A 6,260-nucleotide genomic window follows, 5' to 3' on the forward strand; every position below is an offset into this window, starting at 1 on the left:
CATATTTAAGTTTTAAAACTCCACTGGGGCCCATCTCATATCTAATTCTTAGGGCTCCATTGGGATTTTTTACTACAACACAAAACAGCATAACAAAATAAAGTTAACAAATAAATTAAGGAGGGTAAATCTTACCATTCAACTTCTGTGCACGTACAGGTCCTTCTCAAAAAATTTGCATATTGTGATAAAGTTCATTATTTTCTGTAATGTGCTGATAAACATTAGACTTTCATATATTTTAGATTCGTTACACACAACTGAAGTAGTTCAAGCCTTTTATTGTTTTAATATTGATGATTTTGGCATACAGCTCATGAAAACCCAAAATTCCTATGTCAAAAAATTAGCATATCATGAAAAGGTTCTCTAAACGAGCTATTAACCTAATAATCTGAATCAACTAATTAACTCTAAACACCTGCCTGGTTCATTACTCAAAACCGCAATCATGGGTAAGACTGCCGACCTGACTGCTGTCCAGAAGGCCATCATTGATACCCTCAAGCAAGAGGGTAAGACACAGAAAGAAATTTCTGAACGAATAGGCTGTTCCCAGAGTGCTGTATCAAGGCACCTCAGTGGGAAGTCTGTGGGAAGGAAAAAGTGTGGCAGAAAACGCTGCACAACGAGAAGAGGTGACCGGACCCTGAGGAAGATTGTGGAGAAGGACCGATTCCAGACCTTGGGGGACCTGCGGAAGCAGTGGACTGAGTCTGGAGTAGAAACCGTGTACAGGCGTGTGCAGGAAATGGGCTACAGGTGCCGCATTCCCCAGGTCAAGCCACTTTTGAACCAGAAACAGCGTCAGAAACGCCAGACCTGGGCTACAGAGAAGCAGCACTGGACTGTTGCTCAGTGGTCCAAAGTACTTTTTTCGGATGAAAGCAAATTTTGCATGTCATTCGGAAATCAAGGTGCCAGAGTCTGGAGGAAGACTGGGGAGAGGGAAATGCCAAAATGCCTGAAGTCCAGTGTCAAGTACCCACAGTCAGTGATGGTCTGGGGTGCCATGTCAGCTGCTGGTGTTGGTCCACTGTGTTTTATCAAGGGCAGGGTCAATGCAGCTAGCTATCAGGAGATTTTGGAGCACTTCATGCTTCCATCTGCTGAAAAGCATTATGGAGATGAAGATTTCATTTTTCAGCACGACCTGGCACCTGCTCACAGTGCCAAAACCACTGGTAAATGGTTTACTGACCATGGTATTACTGTGCTCAATTGGCCTGGCAACTCTCCTGACCTGAACCCCATAGAGAATCTGTGGGATATTGTGAAGAGAAAGTTGAGAGACGCAAGACCCAACACTCTGGATGAGCTTAAGGCCGCTATCGAAGCATCCTGGGCCTCCATAACACCTCAGCAGTGCCACAGGCTGATTGCTTCCATGCCACGCCGCATTGAAGCAGTCATTTCTGCAAAAGGATTCCCGACCAAGTATTGAGTGCATAACTGAACATAATTATTTGAAGGTTGACTTTTTTGGTATTAAAAACACTTTTCTTTTATTGGTCGGATGAAATATGCTAATTTTTTGAGATAGGAATTTTCGGTTTTCATGAGCTGTATGCCAAAATCATCAATATTAAAACAATAAAAGGCTTGAACTTCTTCAGTTGTGTGTAATGAATCTAAAATATATGAAAGTCTAATGTTTATCAGTACATTACAGAAAAAATCTGACGTAAAGTGCTCTAAAAGTTCTTGTGAAGTTTGTCCAAGGAGCAGGGCTGCAGGTGCAGTGTCAGCACCCCCTGGCTGTGGAGCTGCAGAAGCCGCACAAACTCCTCTGGCATCGAGTGCAGAGCGGTGCACCTTTATCTGATCGTAATAATGATACGGGACGGGATTGTCCTGCAGGTCGGTGGCGAACGGCCAGAATCCGTACACATAAACACTCTCACACAGCTCCAGCGCCGTGTTAATTAACATAAACCCAGTGGAAAGGCGGACCTCCTTCAGGCCACGCCCCTTCCAGAAATGGTCCAGTGTCCGCAGGTACTCAGGGCTGAAGAACACCACCGGCTGCTGAGGTCTGACTGGATGGAGGACTCTGAGAGCTCTGATTGCCAGTCCAGTGCAGAAAGTGTAGGCAAAGGCGGGGATAGCGAGGGAGGCACACACTGTCCCGTACACACTGACGGATCCGGATTCTTCTCCATGTTCTTGTATCTACAGACACACAGTTTCTAATAAACACTATTGCACTGAAAGAAATTAACTGTATGCTGGTATAGCTTTGTGTGTGCAGATACTGACTCTCTCTGAATCTGACTGGGGTTGATGGTTACCAGATCTGTCTTCAGTCCAACATCACTGTCATTAATGTAAGCCAAACTAAACCTGAAACAGAGAAAAATCTTTAATTCGTTAAAAAAAATAAAAATAAAAATAAAAATAAAAACAGGTGCCACTTCTATCTTTTAAGAGTAAAATGGCATGATATTAAACATAAATGGCTTAATATTACAAAAGTATATGTTGGGTTCTATATTAAGCAGGTCATGACTTTTCAAAGTGTTCATTAGAAAGAAAATTTGCTGCTGATATTTATACAAACCATTTTCAATCACCAGTTTACGATATAAAATCATGATAGCATTTCACAATAAGGTTCCATTTAACTAATCAACAATACTTATACGGCATTTATTAATTTTACTTAATTTCATTTACTAATACATTATTAAAAAGTTGGATCTGTTATTATTATTTAATGCACTTGAGCTAACATGAAATAATCAACAGTATTTTATTAATGTTTATAACATTAACAAAGACAAAATATTTACATTTATACATTTATTCATTTAGCTGCGAGCAGCAATTACGGGGCCAAGCACTAGGCAAGCAGGGCAGCAAGCATCAGAGCAACTCAAGCAATGAGTAATTGAAGTCATTTTAAGATGATTTTAGTCAAAATGCGTGAAAAATTATTATGATTTAATGAGTTATCACTTTTGACCAATAGGTGGCGCTGTTATCAAAAATCGATGTGGTGTAATCAGTGTGAGGTGACAATGACACACACAAAGTTTGGGTCAACACAGTCTGAAGATGATATGATATGATTTTGGTGAAAAGGAGTAGAGGAGTTCGAAAAAGTAGGTTTCCATGTTAATCAAAAATTACTTTTGTCCATAGGTGGCGCTCTTACCAAATAGATGTGGCGTGGTCAGTGTGAGGTGCCAATGGCACATAGAAAGTTTGGTGTCAATATGTCAAAGCTTTGCAGAGATACAGCCTCAGATGCAGTTTGGCATCTTGCCAGCAAATTCGTTGATGCGTGAAATGAAAACTGTGTTGTATATCAACACGAAATCTATAACTTTTTGCCAGCATTTTTGAAGTTTGAAGATGAGACAAATTTGGTAAAAATCAGACCAATGATCTAGGAGGAGATCGAAAAAGTAGGTTTTCAACATTAACCAAAATGGCGGACATAAAATTCTGCCAATTTTGGCATAATTGGTATCGATGATCTCGGCATGACCCAAGGAATATACTGAGATCACTTTTAATTAAAATAGGCCAACTTAATCAAATCATATTAGCATTTTTTTAAATTTCTTTACAACTTTATAACTGCTCCCAAACTTAGTACTGTCAGGGCATGGTGCTGAAGGCACATACAGAGATTGGTAACAATACGCCAATGTGTTCGTAAAATATAGCATTTTATGATAAAATTCAAAAAGGCAGACACCTAAAATGGCTGACATAGGAAAATTGAGTATGGTTCAACTCAGCATGCTCATCTGAATCTAAAGAGACCAGTTTGTCAGTGATTTTTGGTCAAACCATTGAGAAGTTATAAGCAAAAATAGCCATTTTTCATATCTCTTGCTCACTAGATGGCACTGCACCAAAACACTGCCTCAGGTTATGCTTGTTACAACACACACCAAGTTTGGTCTTAATATGCCAAACTGTTGTGGAGATATAGCTTCACATCCATTCTTGTGTGCTTTTCATATAATTTGTTTGTACGTTATTGGTTTATGGTTTGCCAAATCAACTTGAATTCCATAACGTTTTGCCAGCATGGTCTAAAGATGATCTGAGCAAATTTTGGTAAAAATCTGACAAACAGTTTAGGACAAGTTCGCAAAAGTAGGTTTTACGAACTATTAAAAATGTTGAAAAATCTAAACAATACAATTTACGATGGTGAAAAATGTCCTTCTAGACCTTATGCTGGAAAAGCATAAATGAATGAAATTTTTGGACAAGTGGTGGCGCTAGAGAGTTTGAGTTAGAGACTTCAAACTTATGGTTATGGTTCATGTTGAGACTGTCCTGTATCAGTGTGCCAAATTACACAACTTTCATGCAGGCGGTTCTATGGGCTGCCATAGACTCAAGAGCAGAAGAAGAAGAAGTATGCCAATGGATACAATAGGTGCCTTCACACTTTTGTTGCTTGGCCCCTAATAAACACTTTAATTAATGTGGGCCACAAATAATTACAAGAAATCACAAGCAATACTGAATCAACCATGAAATGTTAAAGTAGAAAAGAAAACTTCCTGGAGGTTGTGTGACTTAAAAACTGAAACAAGTGGGGAAAAAAACAACAACAACAAGAAGTAAACACCTATCAGTTAAATTTTGTTTCAAGTATGCTCTTAGATCAGCAGATCAGCTGCTTCTTAGAGTCTCAAAAACCAGACGTAAGCTCAGTGGTGATCGTGCATTTGCGGTGGCTGCCCCCAAGTTATGGAATGGTTTACCTCTTTACATTAGGCATACCCCTTCGCTGTCCTTGTTCAAATCACATCTTAAAACCTACCTTTTCTCCTTGGCCTTTGATACCTGAGCTGATATTTGCTGGATAGTGTAAATGTATGGCGTATGTGTGCAGTCTTATTATTGTTTTAAATGTATACTTTGAACTATGTGTGTGTTTTTTATCTTATCTTATTTGTTCAGCACTTTGGTCTGCTACTGGGTGGTTGTAAAGTGCTTAATAAATAAAGTTGGATGAATGAATGAATGAATGTCTAAGCAGATGATCTACTGTTTGAGCAAAAGGAAAGCTGTTTAGAATAATAGTTTGCATTTTAGAAATTACATTCTAAAATATTGAGACAGTTTTAAAACTAGATGTTTGAAACCGATTTAGTAAATGTGTTTGCATTTGTGCACTTGTATGTTATTATTAGTTTATGGCAAAATGGCTTGATAGCGCCAGCTATACACATTGCACTTTGAGCTAAGCTTCACATACATGCATGAAAATCAGTGCACACATGTAACACACCAATACTTACAAAAAAGTCTATTGCAGCAAAATCCGAAACCCAACAGGAAGTCAGTTATTTTTAATTTTCTCAGCAAATTTAGTAATTTTTGGCATTTTCAGGCGTCGTACTTGAATTAACTCCTCCTAGAGATTTATTCAGATCAACACCAAATTTGGTGAGTCTAATCAAAAGCCCTTTGTGAGGTTAAATTGCGAAGATCTAGAGTTTTCATTGAAAGGTGTGTCCGTGGCGGCCTGACAGATTTCGATGTTTCGCCATAAAACAGGATTGCACTATTGCTTCTTTCTCAACTGTACTGTATTTTCTTTCAAGCTAACACCAATGTACGAGAAGTGAAAGCTATTGAATGCTCTGTCTTGTCATGACACCTCCAATGCTGTAATCTGAAGTATTAATGGGCACAAATGTTGGTAAGGAGAGGTTGAATAAAGACTAACAGCTGCTTTAGCCCTTGGAAACTTGCATCAGCTGCCTCAGTCCATGTAAATCCATTCTGACATATATCTGAGAATATACCGCAGGGGATCTACTGCCATTGCATAGTTCGGGATGAACTTGCCAATCCAAGATGTAAGGCCCAAGAAGGACCGTAATGAAGGCAGGTGTAAGAATCTTTAGTCTGATTTCACCCCTCAATATATGTTTGATCATGCTCGTTTCCCAAAATGGCTTAATTATGAGAAGAAGAAAGTCAACAGTTATGTTGTTTCTAGACCATTTGGGACGATTACATCCTGAGCAAATGGTAGCATGAAAGTAGGTGCGGGACACCGAAAACCATCTCAGACAAAGGGATGTCAGAACTTAATTAACATACAGGCTACAGCTATTACAACAGGAGCAACATCATTTATATTAAAGGTAGTAAACTGTAACAGTATAAACGGTTTAAGCTTAGGATATGACTCTGTTGAACCCAAGGTACTACATATACTTTGTCACTGCTATGCTGCAATAAATCTCCTTATCAAGAACTTCAACGTCCTCATCCAT

At 39.0% G+C, this 6,260-nt stretch overlaps 1 pseudogene; it reads right to left on the bottom strand.

Annotated features, from left to right (window-relative positions):
• Positions 1-1,694: 1,694 nt before the first annotated feature.
• On the bottom strand, positions 1,695-6,260 carry LOC141290691 (alpha-2,8-sialyltransferase 8F pseudogene; annotated as a pseudogene).

The sequence above is a fragment of the Garra rufa genome, chromosome 18 (assembly GCF_049309525.1).
Source record: "Garra rufa chromosome 18, GarRuf1.0, whole genome shotgun sequence".
Taxonomy (NCBI): Eukaryota; Metazoa; Chordata; class Actinopteri; order Cypriniformes; family Cyprinidae; genus Garra; species Garra rufa.